We start from the raw sequence: 25,059 nt of genomic DNA, 5'->3' as shown, positions 1-25,059 counted from the left end.
CCCGATCCACTCTCCCCCTCTCGTCCCACAGCCGCCACCCCCAACCCTCTCGCTCCTCCTCCGTCTCAATCTCTCGATCCCAACCACCCAGCCGTCGCCGCCCCGCCGTCCTCCGTCCTCTCCCCAACCCCGGTCGCCGACAACCCTCGCCGGCAGCCCTCGTCCCCCTCACTCTCTCACCCCTCGTCCGTCTCACCCACTCGTCCAAACCCTAGCTTCCCTCGCGCCGCACCCGAGCCATGCCTCCTTCCCTCCTCACGCCGCCACCCTCCCACCGCCTCCTCTCTCCCACAACTCGCCGCCGACGGCCTCCCCTCTCCCGAGGAGATCGAGCGAGCGCCTGAGCGCGCCCGTCCTAGCAGCCTCCTCCCACGATTCCCCGCACCCGAGCCCGACGAGAGGAGCTCCGCCTGTGGTTTTGCACACCGCCGCCGGCGCCCGCTCATCCTTGTCCACCTCCTCCTCGCCGCCGCGCCACCGCCGCCATGTCAGGCTGGGACGAGGGCGCGGTCTTCTACAGCGACCAGGTGCAGTTCCCGCAGGGCGACCCCGCCGCCGCCGACATCACCCGCCACTCCTCCCTCCGCAGGTTCAAGGAGTTCCTCCGCGGCTTCACCGACCCCACCGGCGACTTCCCCTACTGGTACCCCCTCCCGCCCCCCTCTTTCCTCGCCAGATCTGGTCGAATCGGTCTAGGCTAACCCGTGGACGCATTTCTCTGTTTCCAGCGAGAGCCTCGTGCACAACCGTGACCATGTCACCATCGCCATTGAGGACCTCAACGCCTTCGATGCCGAGCTCGCTGACAGGATCCGCAAGGCACCCACAGACTACCTGCCGCTGGTGCGTTGCCCTCTTTAAACTGTCTTTTTTTGTCTGACGGGCTATCCGAAACTATGTCATGTCTGTCTTTTATCTGTTGATTCAGAGTTGTGTTTAACTCTTCGTGTGGTGGGTTTCTGCAGTTCGAGACGGTTGGGTCAGAGGTTCTCGCCAGCCTTAGGTCTAAGGTCGCTGGCGAGACAGTGGAAATGGAGGAGCCCATCACCAGCGATGCGCAGATCTTCCTGTCCTCCAAGGAGAATTGCGTCTCCATGGGATCTATCGATGTTCTGAAACTAATTCTGTAAATTAGTTGATTCCAGAAAGTTTTAGGAACTCCATGTTGATAACAAAGATAGAAAGTTTTAGGAACGCCATTTAGAGTACATTTGCTTGCTCTGTTAATTTTTTTGGGTTACTCCATCTTGCTCTGTTAAGTAAAATAAGATATGTGGAGTAGCAGCAGTAAGTTAGACCCTCCATCTTGCTCTGTACATAGTCAAAGATATGTGGAGTAGCAGCAGTAAGCTAGTTACTAATTGAGTCACAGTTCATTTTTGGTACTTGGCATGATCTGTACTCAGTAGATATGCATGTGAATTAGTGATTAGGTATTGCCACATTAGTGAATTTCAGTCTGACATATAATTTGGCAGGTGTACCTTATTCCCTAAAAGAATAAAGATAGAAAAAAGTAATTTAGGTTGGTAGGTACCATTCACTACAAATTAGAGATCACAATATTTCCAAATATACAGAGTTTATTTTCTTGACTAAAGCTACACACTCTAGATATTATGTACTTTGTCTTGCACTGATGTTTTTCTCTGTTGATGAGATTATCTATTACTATCTACTAGTAATTCAAGAGCAATTAGTTGATGAAACGTCTATTTTTGGCAAACTTCAATTATGGCGATTGTGTTCAGCTTGACTAATTCTTTTGTGGGGCATCGAACACTGGCATCTACTAGTAGTGTTTTTCTTCTCTATTAACTAGTTATCTATGCATACCTTATTCTAAAGTGTGGAGTGTCAACTATTTCAGCAGCATCACATATTGCAAGGAACCTCTTTCTATGTATGGAGTGTAAACAAAATAAGAGCCCACATACACTTGCATTTTTTCTGAACATTTAGCCCGTCCTGTTTAGTCAAATGAAGAAAAAATGCAAGGACAGCAAAATGTGTGTAGATAAACAGATAACAAAAATGTGGTTCCATACTAGTTGGAACACTTTTCGCTTAAATGATGTTCATGACAGATTTATCCAACCGCTGCACTTTACTGAACAGTTGTTTCCTAGACATGTTGGGTTTTTTCAAACCTTCTCTTGGGAGTAATTATATTTGTTAACTGCTATCCTTTTGCAAGAAAAAGAAAAGATGTTGTCCTGAATGAATATAAAAATACTATAACAAGCTCTTCTTTGTCGCATTTAGGGGCATTGCAAGGCACTGCAATTACCTACAGAACCAGAAGGCCATGATGTATTGTTATTGTAGACTGTGATGATCATGCAGAACTAAATGACAAGTTCTTCTGTGCATTGTTCTTTGATATCCAGTTTTGAATTGAAGATGCATCGATCTCTAGCTTCGACACAGTGTCGTGACCTGATCTGGTGCGTGCAGGCATTGCGGGCCAAGGACCTGAACGAGATGTTCCCTGTGGTGGACCATGGAGGACGCCGTCTTCATCCCCCTGCCCCGACGCCATGGACGACGTCGTCTTCATCCTCCTGCCCCGATGCCATGAAGGATGCCCCTCCACCACTGCTCCAACGCCACCCAGGTCTTCTTACCTTCAGTTTCTTCTTCTTCTTCCCTTACCCTCCATTCCCTTGACTGAGATGTGATGTGGTTTCCTGCCATGAATGAGCAGCTGTAGCCGGATGGATGTAGGACGACCGACCATGGATGAGCAACAACAACACCCCCATGGTGAGCCCCTCCACCCCTTTGTTCCCCTCTGCTTTCTATGATGCTAGAGTTTGGCCTCGGTTCCATGGTTGATTACTTGCTGACCGTCGTGTCGAGGACCGAGTGTTCGAGCTGATTTGTGTTGTTGGTGGTCATCTAGCTACGGATTTGCTGCTACAAGTTAGACTGCCTACTGTTCTGTGGTGTAGAAGACTACTAAATTATCTATTGCATCCCTTTGATGTCATGTATGCTACTGATTTGTTGCAGGTAATTAGAATGTTCTAGATTCAGTACAAACGTTGCATAACCATTGGAATAAATTAGATGGGAATATATGGTAGGTTTAGTACAAACGTGGCTTAATCCATTGGAATTTTTGTTTCCAATGGGACAATCAGAATGTTGTAGGTTTAGTACATGACGCCATGGAAGGATGTTCTCTGTTGTTTCCTCTGTCAAACTGATGCTACCGTCAAACTGTTGTAGTTTATGATGTTGTTGTTGACCTGCTGTTAATGTTGTTATTGACCAGTTGTTGATGCTGTCGTTGACTTGTTGTTGATGCTGTTTCAGGAGAAGAAGGACCTGCTGTTGATTCCCGCAGGATGCGCCCACAACCGCCTCGATGCTGCTGGAAACGCCCCTTGATCGCTGCTACTGCTGGACCTGACCTGGGCGCGTGGAGGAGAAGCATGCGCGCTATTGGAACAGGGCCTATCACCGTTCTGTTGTCCCAGTCCTAATAGGAGTAGGAACAGGGCCTATCACCGTTCTGTTTGTGATTGTTATCGAAGGAGCTTCTGGAGAATGTTTGGAGTATCACGTGTAGAGCTTGTAAAGTATATGTTATTTGTACAATAGGAGCTCTGTACTGAATCTGGCTAATAATATTTGGAGTATTATGTGTGTTTTTTGTTTGTGCCAATTTAAATACTGGTTATTTATTTACTGTTAAATTGAAATATGAAGAATGTGAACTTGCTAGCTGGGACCCACGTACCTGAACCCGACATCTGGGACCCATTTGAAAAAAACTAAAACTTTCTAGCAGAAAAGGCCACGGCCCCAAAATGAGAAGGCTTAATTGTTGGGCTTGGCCCATCTACCTAGCCAAAATTAATATGAGAAAAAAACACAAATAGGCTGAATTGTTGGGCTTGGCCCATGTAGAAAATCGAATTGGACCGGGCTGAATCTTGTGCCACATCAGATTGCCACGCTGGATGCCTACGTGGCCTGGGGAGGTTGCTAGTGACCAAAACGCCACAGTAGACGTATTTTGGTCATAAACGTTTGTGACCATTCCAGAAGAAAGGTCGCTATAGTTAGTTTACGACGCCCAGCTTTTGACCTTCTGTTTTTGGTCACAAAAAGGTCATAAATGGAAATTTGTGACCTTTCAGTGACCAATAGTGGTGGTCATAAGTTGACATATTTCTTGTAGTGCATGGCTTGAATCCATTCAGGTTCCATAAAAGCTTCAGCAACTTTCTTGGGTTCTGATATAGACACAAATGAGAAGTGCCAACAGAAGTTTGCTAGCTGTGTTGCTCTTGATCGAGTGAGCGGACCAGGTGCATTGATGCTGTCAATTATCTTCTCTATTTGAACTTCATTTGCAACATGAGGATGAGCAGGACGAAGATTTTGCTCTGGCTGATCATTGTCATCATTGGGAGGATTGTCTTCGGTCTGAGCATTGTCTTCAGGTTGATTTGGTGCAGAGATGATAAGTTCCTCTTCAGGCTGTGCTTCAGAGGGCATGATTTCACCAGTTCCCATCAACTTGATGGACTCGTTTGAAGGAGCTTCATCTAGTGTACTTGGCAGAATCTCTTTCTGTGAACCATTGGTTTCATCAAATTTCACATCCACAGTTTCAACGATTTTGTATAGATAAAGGTTGAAGACTCTGTAGGAGTGCGAATCCTTTCCGTAGCCAAGCATGAAGCCTTCGTGAGCCTTAGGTGCAAATTTTGACTTGTGATGGGGATCCTTGATCCAGCATCTAGCTCCAAATACTCTGAAGTAACTGACGTTTGGCTTCTTGCCAGTAAGGAGCTCATACGATGTTTTGTTCAGAAGCTTATGGATGTACACACGGTTGATGATGTGACACGCTGTATCAATAGCTTCAGGCCAGAACTTTCTTGGTGTCTTGTACTCATCTAGCATTGTTCAAGCCATCTCAATGAGGGTTCTGTTTTTGCGCTCAATGATGCCATTTTGCTGAGGTGTGTATGGAGCAGAGAACTCATGAGTGATTCCCATTGTATCCAGATACAGATCAAGTCTAGTGTTCTTGAATTCAGTGCCATTGTCACTTCTGATGTGCTTGATCTTCACACCATAATTATTCATTGCTCGATTTGCGAAGCGCCTGAAGACATCTTGCACTTCAGTCTTATAAAGAATTATATGAACCCATGTGTATCTTGAGTAGTCATCAACAATGACAAAGCCATAGAGACAGGCAGTTGTTGTGAGGGTGGAGTAGTGAGTAGGTCCAAATAAGTCCATGTGTAGTAGCTCGAAGGGTTGAGATGTTGTCATGATTGTCTTCGAGGGGTGCTTTGCCCTTGTCATCTTTCCAGCTTCACAGGCACCACACAGATGATCCTTCTTGAACTTGACATCCTCGATGCTAATGACATGCTTCTTCTTGACGAGTGAGTGTAAGTTCCTCATGCCAGCATGTCCTAGCCTTCGATGCCAGAGCCAGCATTCTGAAGCTTTTGTGAGAAGACATACGGCAAGCTGTGGACCTGCTGAGAAATCTACCATGTATAGATCATCTTTTCGATACCCTTCAAAGACTAGAGATTTGTCAGATTCCATTAGTACAAGGCAACAATATTTGCCAAATATCACAATCATATTCAAGTCACAAAGCATTGAGACAGACATTAAGTTGAAACCAAGGGATTCAACAAGCATCACTTTATCCATGTGTTGATCCTTTAAGATTGCAACTCTACCTAGACCCAATACTTTGCTTTTACCAGTGTCAGCAAATGTAATGTGACTCTTGTCAGATGGACGTAAGGTTGAGTCCATGAGAAGACTTCGATCACCAGTCATATGATTTGTGCATCCACTGTCCATAATCCATTCTGAAGCTTTTGGTGATGTACCCTACAGTGCAGTTAGGAGGATAGGCTTCACAAGAGTGTTGTGAAGCATAAGCATTTGACACATATAGGGACAGTCACAGCTTATATCAAAGTTAGGACATAGTATGACTGATAAGAAATTCAGATGTGAAGTATATAGAATGACATTTTATCATGCGTCCTAAGTGAGTTTTAGGTCCCCAGCAATAGTATCGGACGCCATTGATTGCTGGCTGGAGACCGTTTTCTGCAAAAGAGAGTTAGTTCTTCTTTGCCACGCACATCTTTAGTGGTGGCTTAGAAGCAATGAGTCTAAGTGCAGCATTTGAGAATTTTGGCTTTTAAATCCATCACTCGCTGGTTCAAATTCTCTTGAGCGATGATGTGCTGGATAAGGTTGGCTAGCACTGGGTCTCTCTCAATCCATCCACCGGGAAAAGATGTCACTCCTCCGGGTGTTGCACGGCTCGGAAAATAATAATATCCTCGTTCGCGGGCATAAGGTACTGCGGATCGAAGACGAGCAATTGCTTCATTCGCAGCAGCTTCTATGGCCAAGCGTGGGGTCGGCATAGATTTCCCAACGAAGGAAACCTCTGTTGGATCTTGGTTGGGGTCTACAGGAGGAATGTGTACTGCTGCCCAATATTCCAAGGTGGATGGGGTGATTCTTGATTTGAACAGCTCGTACTGGGGTGGCTGGGTAGAACCCATGGTACTGCAGGTAAAGTCCCACAATATTTTGACAAAGCTACCTGGGGTTGCATCTGGGGTTCTCCGATAAATACTAGGGCTCGGCATGGCAAGAAATGGTTGTGAGAGTGGTGCACGAGGTGAGGGTTGTTGGGTAAGGTCACAAGGTGGCCTTCTTATATAGCATCTGGGCTGGTTTATTTACCGTGGTGAAAGGTAATAAAACTGCCAGATCACCTCCAAAGGTCGGGGTCAGTGAGAGAGATACACATATCTCATAAAGAGACGTGTTACTGTAGGTGTCGTCGGGGTTGGTTTTGGTACTTGTGCCCGGAAAATGTGCAACTATGCGCTGACAAGGGAAATACGCAAGGCTACCACTAAAGCAGAGGTACAACGACAGGCTGCGTTAATATACACGGTCGCACGATTACAAAGCGAGGATACACTAAGACTCGGTACTACTCGTACAGCTTAGTCTACCTCGTTTATGTCTAAACGGGCGTGCCTGGTGGATGTCGAGGCTTCTCCACGTGTCTCACTGTCGGGATTAGTCGGAGATGGCGGAGGAACTGCAGGGTCGGGGTAGCGATGATGACCATCGCGGGGATTGTTGGCCACAATCCCGTTGGAGTGTGCTCCCAAAAGGTGACGAAGCACTTCTGGGGTCATCAAAGCATCTCGGTTGACGGCTGAAGCTGACCTCAGGGTCTCGATTGGTTGTCTGAATAGCACGACTGGGTTGTCGGTGTTGGGCTCGTCTTCCCTGCTTGCCGGGTCTCGGCGAACCAGCTCTCCACGAGCTGCGATCAGATCAATGGTGATCTGGTCGAACAATGCCTCTAGTGCACTTACATAGCGCACTAGGTGCAACAATGCGGGATCCGTCTCGTGATCTCCATTGGCAACTTGGGGTGGTCTACCATACCCTTCACGCCTGGGGTAGTAGTAGAACGAGCGATAGTTAACTCTGGGCGACAACTGCCGGAGTTGAACTATAGCTTCTCGAGCGGCTAGCTGGATGGCTTGTGGCTCGAAGGAAGTTGTCCTTCCGGTGAACCTGTAGGGGCGTTCTGGCGACAGACCCCTACCATAGATGTGCACAGTGGCCCAGAATTGGCGGTCTTCACCGCTCATGGGTCCTTGGTACACAACATATTCTGGGGGCTCTTCTAACGCATCGGCACGACGGGTGAGGTTTGCGAGTATGGTCACAAAACCTCCAAGGTTGGTTGTTGTGGTCTCATTGTGCACTATGGGGCCAGGCATTGTGGCTAGGTTGGGGAAGAGGCTGTGCTGTGCTGGGTTGAGGCTAGCATGCCCTTTTTATAGAAAAGGGGACGGAGTCTTCCTTCGCACGCTTGCGAATGAGACATTTTTTTGCCATCGATCACTGGTGTGCGATCGACAGGCTAGCCTGATAGGTTGGGCACCGACTGCCAAAAGTGTCAGGATTACTGTGTGGCTATCTTGCACGGGAAGCTTGGCTGGGGTTTTGGTTAGGGTCTGGTAGGCTGGTTTGCCTAAGTTTATTGACCTGGCTAAGATAGGATTAGCCAATGGTCAGCCCGGCTCTGATACCAAGTCTGTCACGATCGGTTTTCCGGGTATTAATTTTCAGAAAATGGCCGTTGTGCTCACCAGCCCCAGGATAACTGTTAGCTGATGAGGCACCATCTTGATACAAAAATTTCAAGCAAAATACAAAATATGTAGTACAAGACCATTATGGCCTGTGAGTACAACAAATGGTTCTAGTGGTTGATGGCGGAAGCGGTTTGTGGATCATCAGTGTCTTTGGGACTCCATTTCCCATCAGGAACAGCTGACCAGGTTAACTCCTATCTTCACGAGGCTGCTATCATCGTTGCTTAGGTTCTGGGGCTGTCATCGTGTCGCTCCTCTCCGTGCAAGAAATCTGGCCAAGACAATAGCCAGGGACAAGCCAGTGAGTACTTTGAATGTACTCGCAAACATTATGAACACAGGTATAACATAACAATGGTGTGCTGAAAATAGTCTATGCTCATGACGTCAGTAACAAAATATAAATAAAACTCTGATGCGTGCAAGCATGTTATTTATGAATATGCAATAACATAATAATAATAATAAAAGGCACCGATCGGGCGTCTGGAGCGACGCCACATAAAGGGCTTATAAAAGAAATGCCATAGTCGGGCGTCTTAGCGACACCACATAAAGGGCTTTAAAAGAAATGCCACAGTCGGGCGTCTTTGCGACACCACATAAAGGGCTTTAAAAGAAATGCCACAGTCGGGCGTCTTTGCGACACCACATAAAGGGCTTTAAAAGAAATGCCACAGTCGGGCGTCTTAGCGACACCACATAAAGGGCTTTAAAAGAAATGCCACAGTCGAGCGTCTTAGCGACACCACATAAAGGCTTTAAAAGAAATGCCACAGTCGGGCGTCTTAGCGACACCACATAAAGGGCTTTAAAAGAAATGCCACAGTCGGGCGTCTGAGCGACACCACATAAAGGGCTTAAAAGAAATGCCACAGTCGGGCGTCTGAGCGACACCACATAAAGGGCTTTAAAATAAACAATCATAGTGAATATCCCGGAGGTAGAACCATCCCAGAGATACTCGATAATAACAATAATATCAGGGGTTAGTCAACAATAATAATAATCATAATTATCACAAGTCACAAGTAGTAATTCCAGTTCTGGTTTAACGGTTTCACCTCCGAAGACCGACACTAAACCGACACTTGACCCATCCCAGACTGTAGTCCTTAACCATGGACACGGCTATTCGAATAGGTTTAATCTCTGCAGAGGGTGTACTCTTTACCCACGAGTAACGGATTCCTTTAGTCCATCGGGACTAATTCCGTCTACGGTCTTTTAAATGAAAACGCACCTGACTTGCACACACCAGCTTAACTCACCGGTGTCTGGAATCACCCATGACACTCGTTAAGCAAAACTCTAAGTGGGGAGGCTACAACCTCGATTAGCATGGGATCACAAAATTTATACCGCGCGCAAAACTGGGGAAGCTACCCCCTCGGCTACAACCGAAACACCCATGCCCCCTGACCGGATGACTGGCTTTAATCCATGGCCGTGGTACCCTCATCCCGGCCCCTCTGTACGGTGTGTGCTAGAAAGGGGTTGACAAATTACTGAACGGTACTCTACTTGTTGTAGAGACGAGTGGTAGTACGAAGCAAGTATGGGGGTTACTGGCACAAGACTCGATCTACGGTCGACTCAGGAGGTTTATAATTTCCCTGCATGACATGTATAACAAATATATTTCAACCAACATAATCACCGGTCATTATACCTCACTATGCCATACCGGACATAACCGTCCCGACGGATACCGGCGACAAACTCATGCCTACCCAAGGCAGAGGTTTTCCCGGATTCCTTCCGGCATGCATGCAAGGCACATGAGGATGATTATCATCACAAGTGTGTTCATTTCCAACAGCATGGAAATCACTAATATGCACTCATGCATATGATCATATCACATGAAATAACAAGTCCTTCGAAATGAGGTGGTGTTATAAACGTGTCAACGAACACACCAAAAATATTATGCCGGGATTCAGAATGCTTTCCTTCAAGTTGTGGGGTGGTGAGGTGCATCCTAAAACTTTTGAAAGCCTTTCTCCTCTCTCCAAAATCCTATTAAAAATATTTTTGAATCAATATATAGTTTCAAAAACAGTACCAAAAGGTTGTCTGAAAATTTTCGAAATAAATCTGAAAATAAACTAGACAAAATTTTAAAGAGAACAGAAAAAGAATCAATCAAAAATCCTTCTCTGTTTAAAAGTTATAAGAGTTTTGGTCCAAGGACCCATCTGTAATGAAACAGAAAACTCCCAGGGGCTTAAACATAAAAGCGCAGAAAACGGTTCAGAGTAGAAAGCATATTTGGCAAAGTACGCTTTCAGAAAACGATTCAAAAAAATAGCAGAGAGGCTGACGGGCGGGTCCCCCCCCCCCGTCAGGTTTGAATTTTCAAATGAGCGAGATGGGGCTCGTCGGCGCCCGAGAGCCGCGGTGGTCGCCGGCGGCGATCCACGGCGAGGCAGGAGGATCGGAGGGTACCTCCGTGTTCAGCACGTCCTTCCGCGTCTGTGGGTGGTGGTGGTGGTGGTCGCCGGCGAGCACTGTATTGACGGCGGCCCTTGCTCCGGCGGACGGCGGTTCGGGCAGTCATGGATCTCGCCGGAGGGAGCTGCGGGGGTCAAATTAAAGTGGGGTTTAGCTTTCTGGAGGTGGTGCGAGGCTACGGGCGAGAGTAGGGCGGCGGAGGAGTTCTCACCAAAGAGAACATTGCCGGAGCCCGAGGCGGACGGAGGTGGCCGGAGTCGAGGAAGAAAGGCCCCTCGAGGCTCTTCCAGTGGCTAGGCGGGGTCTGGTGAGGTGGTGGAGTTGTGCGGGGGCGAGAGCAAGCTCGGGGGGTGCTATTTATAGCCGGCCCGAGGCGGTTGCCGTGAACGGATAAGTCCGGCGGGTGATTACGGCAGCGTTGTGGCTGGACGGTCGGCTTAGGAGCTGGAGCATCGACTAGACGGAGCATTGGTGCTGTTTCAGTGTCCATCTCAGCATGGGAGGGGTGGTTACGGCCTGTCCTCGACGGAACGGCCGCACGGCACGTCGGTGGCAGAGAACGCGCTCTACGTGTGCCAGGCCATGGCGACGGTGCTGCATGCGTGCGCTGGTAAGGAGGTGGCCACGCGGAGCTCTCAGAAGATTTGGGCGGCGCCGAACGGCGTTATGCCGCAGTGTTGCCCCCTGTCGGCCGTTACGGTGGTGCTGCCGTCGCGGGACACACCGGCGCAGGCGGGCCAGGGCGCCACCGACGCCAGGAAGGCGCCAAGCGCGCGTGTGGTGCTCCGGACAAGAGGAAGGGGCTGCGAGCATCGAGCCAAATGCACAGTGGGCATGTGACTGAAGTTCTGTCGGGGAAACGACACTGAACTCTGAATATCTGAACTTTTCTGAAAATGCAAAGAAACAGTGTCGGCTAGGTGTTCGACAGAATGATTTTGGTATGTGGGAGTTTCTCCTTGAGCTGATTTTTGGTGGAGCGGCCTCTCATTGCATCTGGGGGTTGCTTGAATTTTGGTGGAATTTTTGGAGAAGAGGAGATATGAATTTCACCAAATTTCACAAATCTGGTCCAAACTTGCAGAGACTGTAATTTGAAATATTTGAAAAGGAGAGGAGTGAAACATGATGGTTCTAGGTTGTGGGTACCAAGGACTATCCAGGAGAGTTGGTTTGAGGTCAAAACTCAAATGCATCTTGGTACTTGCTTTGTAAATCCCTCAGGTTCAAAACAATAGACATAATTGTTTTGGGGAGGGAAATAAATGAAATAAAATCAAAAATGAGTTGGACTTGTTGGGACAGAATATATGGATTGCCCCAAAGGGGAAGGAGGGTTTTTGGGAGGTTTTACCACATGAGGCATGGTAAAATCATGGGTGGTTTCAATATAAGATAAGTCCCAAAACTCCCAGGGTTTTTCTTTTAAAGAAAATAAATCCCAAAAATTTAATTTGAGAAGGGAACAAACAGAAGAAAGGTTTTTAATAACCAAACACCAGTGTTGATGAAGATACCAAAATACAATCCTTGCCAAGGGGAAAAAGTTTTGAGAGGGAAGAAAGTCCAATAAATTTTGGTAAGTATTTCACTTGAGGTAAAAACTCCATGATAATAAGAAAGGGAAATGTTTCAAAAATCAAAAGTGAGTCCAGAGAATAAAAGTTTTAATTTCCTGGTAAAATTTTAATATAATAAAACTTGGTTAAATTTTTGGGGTGTTACAATTACTACCCCCCTTAAGAAAAAATCTCGTCCTCGAGATTTGCTAAGAGCCGTTGTGAAAAATAAATACTCCATATGTGTACGAGCGGTTGTGAGTCTGCTGCCATGGTGCTGCGTGAATAAAAATAATCCATGCTGTGAGAGGATAAAAGATGTAGCAATTCTGGAAAAAGAAATCTCATTCCAGGATTTTCGCGGGTACACAGGTTATTCACGAAGACAACCACCCACATAAGTATAAACTAAATGCTCGACTCGTCGCACAAATTTGAGGTACCATGCATAAGATACAACGTAATAATAAATGCTGAAATAACAAACACAGTAGTGACATCTAAAATGAGAAAGGTAACTGGACAGGGTCTTGAGAAAAAGTCTCTGGCAATGGAATACACTCCTCTTCTATCGGAGGAAGTGGATTAACCAGTCGATGCATGAGTCTCTCCGGGTTGGGCCTCAGTGGTCTGCCGATGGCAATCTGAGGATTCAAATCGGCGAGACTCTGGAGATAATCCATCACTCGCTGGTTCAAATGCTCTTAAGCGATGATGTACTGGATAAGGTTGGCTAGCACTGGGTCTCTCTTAATCCGTCCACCGGGAAAAGATGTCACTCCTCCGGGTGTTGCACGGCTCGGAAAATAATAATATCCTCGTTCGCGGGCATAAGGTACTGCGGATCGAAGACGAGCAATTGCTTCGTTCGCAGCAGCTTCTATGGCCAAGCGTGGGGTCGGCATAGATTTCCCTACGAAGGAAACCTCTGTTGGATCTTGGTTGGGGTCTACAGGAGGAATGTGTACTGCTGCCCAATATTCCGAGGTGGATGGGGTGATTCTTGATTTGAACAGCTCGTACTGGGGTGGCTGGGTAGAACCCATGGTACTGCAGGTAAAGTCCCACAATATTTTGACAAAGCTACCTGGGGTTGCATCTGGGGTTCTCCGATAAATACTAGGGCTCGGCATGGCAAGAAATGGTTGTGAGAGTGGTGCACGAGGTGAGGGTTGCTGGGTAAGGTCACAAGGTGGCCTTCTTATATAGCATCTGGGCTGGTTTATTTACCGTGGTGAAAGGTAATAAAACTGCCAGATCACCTCCAAAGGCCGGGGTCAGTGAGAGAGATACACATATCTCATAAAGAGACGTGTTACTGTAGGTGTCGTCGGGGTTGGTTTTGGTAGTTGTGCCCGGAAAATGTGCAACTATGCGCTGACAAAGAAAATACGCAAGGCTACCATTAAAGCAGAGGCACAACGACAGGCTGCGTTAATATACACGGTCGCACGATTACAAAGCGAGGATACACTGAGACTCGGTACTACTCGTACGGCTTAGTCCTACCTCGTTTATGTCTAAACGGGCGTGCCTGGTGGATGTCGAGGCTTCTCCACGTGTCTCACTGCCGGGATTAGTCGGAGATGGCGGAGGAACTGCAGGGTCGGGGTAGCGATCATGACCATCACGGGGATTGTTGGCCACAATCCCGTTGGAGCGTGCTCCCAAAAGGTGACAAAGCACTTCTGGGGTCATCAAAGCATCTCGGTTGACGGCTGAAGCTGACCTCAGGGTCTTGATCGGTTGTCCGAACAGCACGACTGGGTTGTCAGTGTTGGGCTCGTCTTCCCTGCTTGCCGGGTCTCGGCGAACCAGCTCTCCACGAGCTGCGATTAGATCAATGGTGATCTGGTTGAACAGTGCCTCTAGTGCACTTACATAGCGCACTAGGTGCAACAATGCGGGATCCGTCTCGTGATCTCCGTTGGCAACTTGGGGTGGTCTACCATACCCTTCACGCCTGGGGTAGTAGTAGAACGAGCGACAGTTAACTCTGGGCGACAACTGCTGGAGTTGAACTATAGCTTCTCGAGCGGCTAGCTGGATGGCTTGTGGCTCGAAGGAAGTTGTCCTTCCGGTGAACCTGTAGGGGCGTTCTAGCGACAGACACCTACCGTAGATGTGCACAGTGGCCCAGAATTGGCGGTCTTCACCGCTCATGGGTCCTTGGTACACAACATATTCTGGGGGCTCTTCTAACACATAGGCATGACGGGTGAGGTTTGCGAGTATGGTCACAAAACCTCCAAGATTGGTTGCTGTGGTCTCATTGTGCACTATGGGGCCAGGCATTGTGGCTAGGTTGGGGAAGAGGTTGTGCTGTGCTGGGTTGAGGCTAGCGTGCCCTTTTTATAGAAAAGGGGACGGAGTCTTCCTTCGCACGCTTGCGAATGAGACATTTTTTTGCCATCGGTCACTGGTGTGCGATCGACAGGCTAGGCTAATAGGTTGGGCACCGACTGCCAAAAGTGTCGGGATTATTGTGTGGCTATCTTGCACGGGAAGCTTGGCTGGGGTTTTGGTTAGGGTCTGGTAGGCTGGTTTGCCTAAGTTTATTGACCTGGCTAAGATAGGATTAGCCAATGGTCAGGCTAGCTCTGATACCAAGTCTGTCACGACCGGTTTTCCGGGTATTAATTTCCAGAAAATGGCCGTTGTGCTCCCCAGCCCCAGGATAACTGTTAGATGATGAGGCACCATCTTGATACAGAAATTCCAAGCAAAATACAAAATATGTAGTACAAGACCATTATGGCATGTGAGTACAACAAATGGTTCTAGTGGTTGATGGCGGAAGCGGTTTGTGGATCATCAGTGTCTTTGGGACTCCATTTCCCATCAGGAATAGCTGACCAGGTTAACTCCTATCTTCACGAGGCTGCTATCATCGTTGCTTAGGTTCCGGGGATGTCATCGCGTCGCTCCTCTCCGTGCTTGAAATCTGGCCAAGACAATAGCCAGGGACAAGCTAGTGAGTACTTTGAATGTACTCGCAAACATTATGAACACAGGTATAACATAACAATGGTGTGCTAAAAATAGTCTATGCTCATGACGTTAGTCACAAAAGATAAATAAAACTCTGATGCGTGCAAGCATGTTATTTATGAATATGCAATAACATAATAATAATAATAATAAAAGGCACCGATCGGGCGTCTGGAGCGACGCCACATAAAGGGCTTATAAAAGAAATGCCACAGTCGGGCGTCTTAGCGACACCACATAAAGGGCTTTAAAAGAAATGCCACAGTCGGGCGTCTTTACGACACCACATAAAGGGCTTTAAAAGAAATGCCACAGTCGGGCGTCTTTGCGACACCACATAAAGGGCTTTAAAAGAAATGCCATAGTTGGGCGTCTTAGCGACACCACATAAAGGGCTTTAAAAGAAATGCCACAGTCGGGCGTCTTAGCGACACCACATAAAGGGCTTTAAAAGAAATGCCACAGTCGGGCGTCTTAGCGACACCACATAAAGGGCTTTAAAAGAAATGCCACAGTCGGGCGTCTGAGCGACACCACATAAAGGGCTTTAAAAGAAATGCCACAGTCGGGCGTCTGAGCGACACCACATAAAGGGCTTTAAAATAAACAATCATAGTGAATATCCCAGAGGTAGGACCATCCCAGAGATACTCGATAATAACAATAATATCAGGGGTTAGTCAACAATAATAATAATCATAATTATCACAAGTCACAAGTAGTAATTCCAGTTCTGGTTTAACGGTTTCACCTCCGAAGACCGACACTAAACCGACACTTGACCCATCCCAGACTGTAGTCCTTAACCATGGACACGGCTATTCGAATAGGTTTAATCTCTGCAGAGGGTGTACTCTTTACCCACGAGTAACGGATTCCTTTAGTCCATCGGGACTAATTCCGTCTACGGTCTTTTAAATGAAAACGCACCTGACTTGCACACACCAGCTTAACTCACCGGTGTCTGGAATCACCCATGACACTCGTTAAGCAAAACTCTAAGTGGGGAGGCTACAACCTCGATTAGCATGGGATCACAAAATTTATACCGCGCGCAAAACTGGGGAAGCTACCCCCTCGGCTACAACCGAAACACCCATGCCCCCTGACCGGATGCTTGGCTTTAATCCATGGCCGTGGTACCCTCATCCCGGCCCCTCTGTACGACGTGTGCTAGAAAGGGGTTGACAAATTACTGAACCGTACTCTACTTGTTGTAGAGACGAGTGGTAGTACGAAGCAAGTATGGGGGTTACTGGCACAAGACTCGATCTACGGTCGACTCAGGAGGTTTATAATTTCCCTGCATGACATGTATAACAAATATATTTCAACCAACATAATCACCGCTCATTATACCTCACTATGCCATACCGGACATAACCGTCCCGACGGATACCGGCGACAAACTCATGCCTACCCAAGGCAGAGGTTTTCCCGGATTCCTTCCGGCATGCATGCAAGGCACATGAGGATGATTATCATCACAAGTGTGTTCATTTCCAACAGCATGGAAATCACTAATATGCACTCATGCATATGATCATATCACATGAAATAACAAGTCCTTCGAAATGAGGTGGTGTTATAAACGTGTGAACGAACACACCAAAAATATTATGTTGGGATTTAGAATGCTTGCTTCAAGTTGTGGGGTGGTGAAGTGCATCCTAAAACTTTTGAAAGCCTTTCTCCTCTCTCCAAAGTCCTATTAAAAATATTTTTGAATCAATATATAGTTTCAAAAACAGTACCAAAAGGTTGTCTGAAAATTTTCGAAATAAATCTTAAAATAAACTAGACAAAATTTTAAAGAGAACAGAAAAAGAATCAATCAAAAATCCTTATCTGTTTAAAAGTTATAAGAGTTTTGGTCCAAGGACCCATCTGTAATGAAACAGAAAACTCCCATGGGCTTAAACAGAAAAGTGCAGAAAATGGTTCAGAGTAGAAAGCGTATTTGCCAAAGTACGCTTTCAGAAAACGATTCAAAAAAAATAGCAGAGAGGCTGACGGGCGGGTCCCCCCCGTCAGGTTTGAATTTTCAAACGAGCGAGACGGGGCTCGTCGGCGCCCGAGAGCCGCGGTGGTCGCCGGCGGCGATCCACGGCGTGGCAGGAGGATCGGAGGGTACCTCCATGTTCAGCACGTCCTTCCACATCTGTGGGTGGTGGTGGTGGTCGCCGGCGAGCACTGTGTCGATGGTGGCCCTTGCTCCAGCGGACGGCGGTTCGGGCAGTCGTGGATCTCGCCGGAGGGAGCTGCGGGGGTCAAATTAAAGAGGGGTTTAGCTTTCTGGAGGTGGTGCGAGGCTACGGGCGAGAGTAGGGCGGCGGAGGAGTTCTCATCGAAGAGAACGTTGCCGGAGCCCGAGGCGGACGGAGGTGGCCGGAGTCGAGGAAGAAAGGCCCCTCGAGGCTCTTCCAGTGGCTAGGCTGGGTCTGGTGAGGTGGTGGAGTTGTGCGGGGGCAAGAGCAAGCTCGGGGGGTGCTATTTATAGCCGGCCCGAGGCGGTTGCCGTGAACGGATAAGTCCGGCGGGTGATTACAGCGGCGATGTGGCTGGACGGTCGGCTTAGGAGCTGGAGCATCGACTAGACGGAGCATTGGTGCCGTTTTAGTGTCCATCTCAGCACGGGAGGGGTGGTTACGGCCTATCCTCGACGGAACGGCCGCACGGCACGTCGGCGGCAGAGAATGCGCTCTGTGCGTGCCAGGCCACGGCGACGGTGCTGCATGCGTGCGCTGGCAAGGAGGTGGCCACGCGGAGCTCTCAGAAGATTTGGGTGGCGCCGAACAGCGTTATGCCGCAGTGTTGCCCCCCTGTTGGCCGTTACGGTGGTGCTGCCGCCGCAGGACACGCCGGCGCAGGCGGTCCAGGGTGCCACCGACACCAGGAAGGCGCCAAGCGCGCGTGTGGTGCTCCGGATAAGAGGGAGGGGCTGCGAGCATCGAGCCAAATGCACAGTGGGCATGTGACTGAAGTTCTGTCGGGGAAATGACACTGAACTCTGAATATCTGAACTTTTCTGAAAATGCAAAGAAACAGTGCCGGCTAGGTGTTCGACAAAATGATTTTGGTATGTGGGAGTTTCTCCTTGAGCTGATTTTTGGTGGAGCGGCCTCTCATTGCATCTGGGGGTTGCCTGAATTTTGGTGGAATTTTTGGAGAAGACGAGATATGAATTTCACCAAATTTAACAAATCTGGTCCAAACTTGCAGAGACTGTAATTTGAAATATTTGAAAAGGAGAGGAGTGAAACATGATGGTTCTAGGTTGTGGGTACCAAGGACTATCCAGGAGAGTTGGTTTGAGGTCAAAACTCAAATGCATCTTGGTACTTGCTTTGTAAATCCCTCAGGTTTAAGACAATAGACAGAATTGTTTTGGGGAGGGACAATAAATGAAATAAAATCAGAAAATGAGTTGGACTTGTTGGGACAGAATATATGGATTGCCCCAAAGGGGAAGGAGGGTTTTTGGGAGGTTTTACCACATGAGGCATGGTAAAATCATGGGTGGTTTCAATATAAGATAAGTCCCAAAACTCCTAGGGTTTTTTTTTAAAGAAAATAAATCCCAAAATTTTAATTTGAGAAGGGAACAAACAGAAGAAAGGTTTTTAATAACCAAACACCAGTGTTGATGAAGATACCAAAATACAATCCTTGCCAAGGGGAAAAAGTTTTGAGAGGGAAGAAAGTCCAATAAATTTTGGTAAGTATTTCACTTGAGGTAAAAACTCCATGATAATAAGAAAGGGAAATGTTTCAAAAATCAAAAGTGAGTCCAGAAAATAAAAGTTTTAATTTCCTGGTAAAATTTTAATATAATAAAAATTGGTTAAATTTTTGGGGTGTTACAGCAAGGTGCGCATACAGAGGATTGAAAGGAGATGGGCAAGAGAATGGAGGGAGTACGGATATGTAACTCCAAAGTATATGAAGAAATTCGCACTAAATCCTCCATGCCCAAGAGCTCCATTGGCACCTGGACAAGAAGCTGACCCCACCAGCATCAAGCGTGGTGAGGATTTCCCTGAAGAATGGGCCAAACATCAAGCCAAGTTGGCAAGACAAGCCAAAGAAGCAGTGAGGAAATTCAATGAAGACTCTGCTACTACTGCTGCCACTCAGGCCTCTGTCAGGCCTAGAAAATCAATGGCAAAGAAGCCCGCTCACAAGCCAGGTGCTTCACCAACTGTGCCCTCACGGCCAAGTTCCTCAACAATGCCCTCACGGCCAGAATCTTCAAAGCCCTCACGGCCAGTTCCTCATGCTACACCTGTACATCTGGCCACGTGCCAAAGGACAGCAGGCATCTCTATTGCCTCTGGTGTCTCAGCAAGTTCCTCAGCTGCACCAAACTCTTCATCAGGCCCCACTCTGCTGAAGACAAAGGCAACAGCTGGTCGAGGTCCTCAGCCAAATCTGAAGAAGAAACAGGTTGCCTTCCAAGTGCCATCTAACGATGAAGCTAATGATGATCAACTTGCAGAAATCATCAGAAACAGGCAAGAAAGGGCCGCTAGAGCCAAAGGCACAAATGTGCCACTGCTTTTGGATCCAAAGGCGATCCTCGACTACATTGATCTCTGGCACAAGGACCCAAACACTCCTATGCCTAATTTTCATTTGACTCCTGGCCAAAGTCACATGCTGACCCATTTCATCACTGAAGAGAAATGGAAATTTGAGAAGGCTAGACAAATCAAGAAGGCTCAGTTCAGGAAAGAGAAGTTCCTGAGGAAAAACATTGTCAAAATGACAACTGATGAACTCCTCAAGATCCAGTCTGAAATCAAAGCCCTCAGCGATGATTTCAATGCTTATTATGCTGATTGGCAAGGAGCCAAAGTCAGGTTCATTAAACTGACTGAGAAGTTCACCAATGTTGCAGCCCCATCGCAACAAGAAATTCCTCAAGCTGAAGCCTCTACTCAGCAAACTGAAGAACATGCCAGCACCGGTGATGACTTTCAGGCTGCTGATGAAAATGCTAGTTCTAGGGCTGATGACTCCATTCCAGCTGCTGAAGACATTGCCAGGGCATCCACTAGTGGTGCGCCTGAAGAAAATGAAGAACTCAGGGCAACTGCATCAGTTGCGCCTGAGGAAATTCAAACAGATTCCTCAGCTCCTCCTGCGCCTACACCAACCCCTACCCTTCCATCTGCATCAGATGTGAGGAAGACCAAGGCTGCAGAGAGAGCTACAGTGAAGAAAAGGAAAGCATTATCTGCTTCAGATTCTTCAGCTCCGAAGAAAATGAAGCCTATGACCAGCTCACTTGAAAATCCAATTGATGTTGTTCTGATTTCCACCCTGCCATCAAAGGACCTTGTTCCTTTTGGTGAAGAATATGTGATCCCTAGCAGATCTGATGAAGAAAATCATTCTGCTGCTTCATTAGAGCGGATTGATGAAGAAATTGAAGTGGATGCGATCCCTTCAACGCATGTTGCTTCCTCGCCAATGCCTCAGTTCACAGCTGAAGAGGCTGGCGTTAAAGAAATTGAAGATGAAGACGTGGATATTGGATGCACTACGTGTTGGGGAACATAGTAATTTCAAAAAAAATCCTACGCACACGCAAGATCAAGGTGATTGAGGGAGTCCTGGACTAGGGGGTGTCCGGATAGCCGAACTATCATCATCGGCCGGACTCCAAGACTATGAAGATACAAGATTGAAGACTTCGTCCCGTGTCCGGATGGGACTTTCCTTGGCGTGGAAGGCAAGCTTGGCGATACGGATATGTAGATCTCCTACCATTGTAACCGACTCTGTGTAACCCTAGCCCTCTCCGGTGTCTATATAAACCGGAGGGTTTTAGTCCGTAGGACACAACAACAATAACAACAATCATACCATAGGCTAGCTTCTAGGGTTTAGCCTCCTTGATCTCGTGGTAGATCCACTCTTGTACTACCCATATCATCAATATCCATCAAGCAGGAGTAGGGTTTTACCTCCATCGAGAGGGCCCGAACCTGGGTAAAAACATCATGTCCCTTGTCTCCTGTTACCATCCTCCTAGACGCACAGTTCGGGACCCCCTACCCGAGATCCGCCGGTTTTGATACCGATATTGGTGCTTTCATTGAGAGTTCCTCTGTGTCGTCCCCAATAGGCTCGATGGCTCCTTCGATCATCAACAACGACACAGTCCAGGGTGAGACTTTCCTCCCCGGACAGATCTTCGTATTCGGCGGCTTTGCACTGCGGGCCAATTCGCTTGGCCATCTGGAGCAGATTGAAAGCTACGCCCCTAGCCGTCAGGTCAGATTTGGAAGTCTTAACTTCACGGCTGACATCCGCGGAGACTTGATCTTCGATGGATTCGAGCCACATCCGAGCGCGCCGCACTGTCACGATGGGCATGATTTAGCTCTGCTGTCGGACAGTGCCCTGGAGGCCGCACATGAGTCCGCTCCGACCCTTAACCCGGAGCCGACTGCGCCAATCGAGGATGGGTGGCTAGACACCGCCTCAGGGGCTGCTACCTCTACGGCGATGGAGCCGAATACTGACCTTGTCCCTTGTGAAGCTCGTGACTCCGAGGTGCCGGACTCCTCGCCGGACTCCGAACCTCCCGCGCCCCCTCCAATCGAACCCGATTGGGCGTCGCTCATGGAGTTCACCGCTGCGGACATATTTAAACACTCACCTTTTGGCGACATCCTGAATTCGCTAAGGTATCTCTCGTTATCAGGAGAGCCCTGGCCAGACTACGGTCAGGACGGCTGGGATGCGGACAACAAAGAAATTCAAAGCCCACCCACCACCCACTTAGTAGCCACTGTCGACGATCTAACCGACATGCTAGACTTCGACTCCGAAGACATCGACGGTATGGACGACGATGCCGGAGACGACCAAGAACCAGCGCCTACTGGGCACTGGGAAGCCACCTCGTCGTATGACATATACATGGTGGATATCCCAAAGGACGGGAATGGCGATGAAACAGCGGAGGAGGATCGCTACAAGAAATAGCCCAAGCGCCAGCGTCAGCGGTGCCGCTCTAAATCCCGCCACAGCAAGAATGGAGATTCCGGCACCGGAGATAATAATACCCCGGACAGTGCCGAAGACAACCCCCTCCAGCAAGATTCAACACAGGAGGACGGAGAAGCCAGCCCTCGTGAGAGAGCGGCAGACGAAGAGGTAGAGGATGATAATTACATGCCTCCCTCTGGAGACGAGGCAAGCCTCGACGACGACGAATTCGTCGTGCCGGAGGATCCTGTCGAACAGGAGCGTTTTAAACGCAGGCTTATGGCCACGGCAAATAGCCTCAAGAAAAAGCAGCAACAACTTAGAGCTGATCAAGATCTGCTAGCCGACAGATGGACCAAAGTCCTTGCGGCCGAAGAGCATGAACTCGAACGCCCCTCCAAAAGCTACCCTAAATGCAAGCTGCTACCCCGATTAGAGGAGGAAGCATATAAACCCACTTCACCAGCGCATAACACGGCCGACCGGCCACCCCGTGGCCATGACAGAGAGGCCTCCAGGCCCTCCACTAAAGCCGTACCCCGACATCGCTCGAAAAGCACAAAGCCACGGGGGAATGCGCCGGACTTGCGAGACATATTGGAGGATAAGGCAAGACAATCAAGATCGATCTACGGATCGCGTGGGCGCCCCACGATGCGGGACGACTATCGTCGTGCCGGATACAGCAACTCCGGCAGGGCCGAACATAGTAGACAAAGCTCGCTTGAGCTACGTCGTGATATAGCCCAATATAGAGGGGCCGCACACCCACTATGCTTCACAGATGAAGTAATGGATCATCAAATCCCCGAAGGGTTCAAACCCGTGAACATCGAATCCTACGATGGCACAACAGACCCCGCGGTTTGGATCGAAGACTATCTCCTTCATATCCACATGGCCCGCGGTGATGATCTTCACGCCATCAAATACCTCCCACTCAAGCTTAAAGGACCAGCTCGGCATTGGCTTAATATCTTGCCAGCAGAATCAATTGGGTGTTGGGAGGACCTGGAAGCCGCATTCCTTGACAACTTCCAGGGCACATATGTGCGACCACCAGATGCCGATGACCTAAGCCACATAATTCAGCAGCCAGACGAATCGGCCAGACAATTCTGGACACGGTTCTTAACAAAGAAAAATCAAATCATCGACCGTCCGGATGCAGAGGCTCTTGCAGCCTTCAAACATAACATCCGCGACGAGTTGCTTGCCCGGCACCTGGGACAGGAAAAGCCAAAATCCATGGCAGCCCTCACATCACTCATGACCCGCTTCTGCGCGGGAGAGGACAGGTGGCTAGCTCGCAGTAACAACCTCAGCAAAAAATCTGGCAGTCCGGATGCCAAGGACCGCAATCGCAGGTCGCGTCGCAATAAGAACAAACGCCGCGTCAACGGCGACAATACTGAGGATACGGCAGTCAATGCCGGATTTAGAGGCTCCAAACCCGGTCAGCGGAAGAAACCATTCAAAAGAACTACTCCGGGTCCGTCCAATTTGGACCGAATACTCGACCGCTCGTGCCAGATACATGGCACCCCCGAAAAGCCAGCTAATCACACCAACAGGGATTGTTGGGTCTTCAAGCAAGCAGGCAAGTTAATTGCCGAAAACAATGACAAGGGGCTGCATAGCAATGACGAGGAAGAGACCCGGCCGCCGAAATATAGAGGACAGAAGGGTTTCCCCCCACAAGTGCCGACGGTGAACATGATATATGTTGGGGAACGTAGTAATTTCAAAAAAATTCCTACGCACACGCAAGATCATGGTGATGGCATAGCAACGAGAGGGGAGAGTATTATCCACGTACCCTCGTAGACCGTAAGCGGAAGCGTTATGACAACGCGGTTGATGTAGTCGTACGTCTTCACGATCCGACCGATCCAAGTACCGAACGTACGGCACCTCCGAGTTCAGCACACGTTCAGCTCGATGACGATCCCCGGGCTCCGATCCAGCAAAGCGTCGGGGATGAGTTCCGTCAGCACGACGGCGTGGTGACGATGATGATGTTCTACCGGCGCAGGGCTTCGCCTAAACTCCGCGATGATATGACCGAGGTGGAATATGGTGGAGGGGGGCACCGCACACGGCTAAGGAACGATCCGTAGATCAACTTGTGTGTCCTAGGGTGCCCCCCTACCCCCGTATATAAAGGAGCAAGGGAGGGGGTGGCCGGCCTAGGAGGAGGCGCACCAAGGAGGAGTCCTACTCCCACCGGGAGTAGGATTCCCCCCCCCCCTTCCAAGTAGTAGGAGTAGGAGTCAAGGAAAGGGGGAAGAGAAGAGAAGGAAGGAGGGGGCGCAGCCCCTCCTCCTGGTCCAATTCGGACTAGGCCTTGGGGGGCGCCCAACCTCTCCTCTCTCTTTCCCCAAAAGCCCAATAAGGCCCATATACTCCCCGGCGAATTCCCGTAACTCTCCGGTACTCCGAAAAATACCCGAATCACTCGGAACCTTTCCGAACTCCGAATATAGTCGTCCAATATATCGATCTTTACGTCTCGACCATTTAGAGACTCCTCGTCATGTCCCCGATCTCATCAGGGACTCCGAACTCCTTTGGTACATCAAAACTCATAAAATCATAATATAACTGTCATCGTAACGTTAAGCGTGCGGACCCTACGGGTTCGAGAACTATGTAGACATGACCTAGAACTATTCTCGGTCAATAACCAATAGCGGAACCTGGATGCCCATATTGGCTCCTACATATTCTACGAAGATCTTTATCGGTCAAACCGCATAACAACATACGTTGTTCCCTTTGTCATCGGTATGTTACTTGCCCGAGATTCGATCGTCGGTATCCAATACCTAGTTCAATCTCGTTACCGG

The sequence above is a fragment of the Triticum aestivum genome, chromosome 2B (assembly GCF_018294505.1).
Source record: "Triticum aestivum cultivar Chinese Spring chromosome 2B, IWGSC CS RefSeq v2.1, whole genome shotgun sequence".
In the NCBI taxonomy this organism is placed as follows: Eukaryota; Viridiplantae; Streptophyta; class Magnoliopsida; order Poales; family Poaceae; genus Triticum; species Triticum aestivum.
The sequence above is the reverse complement of the archived record's forward strand: the minus strand, read 5'-3'. Positions refer to the sequence as shown.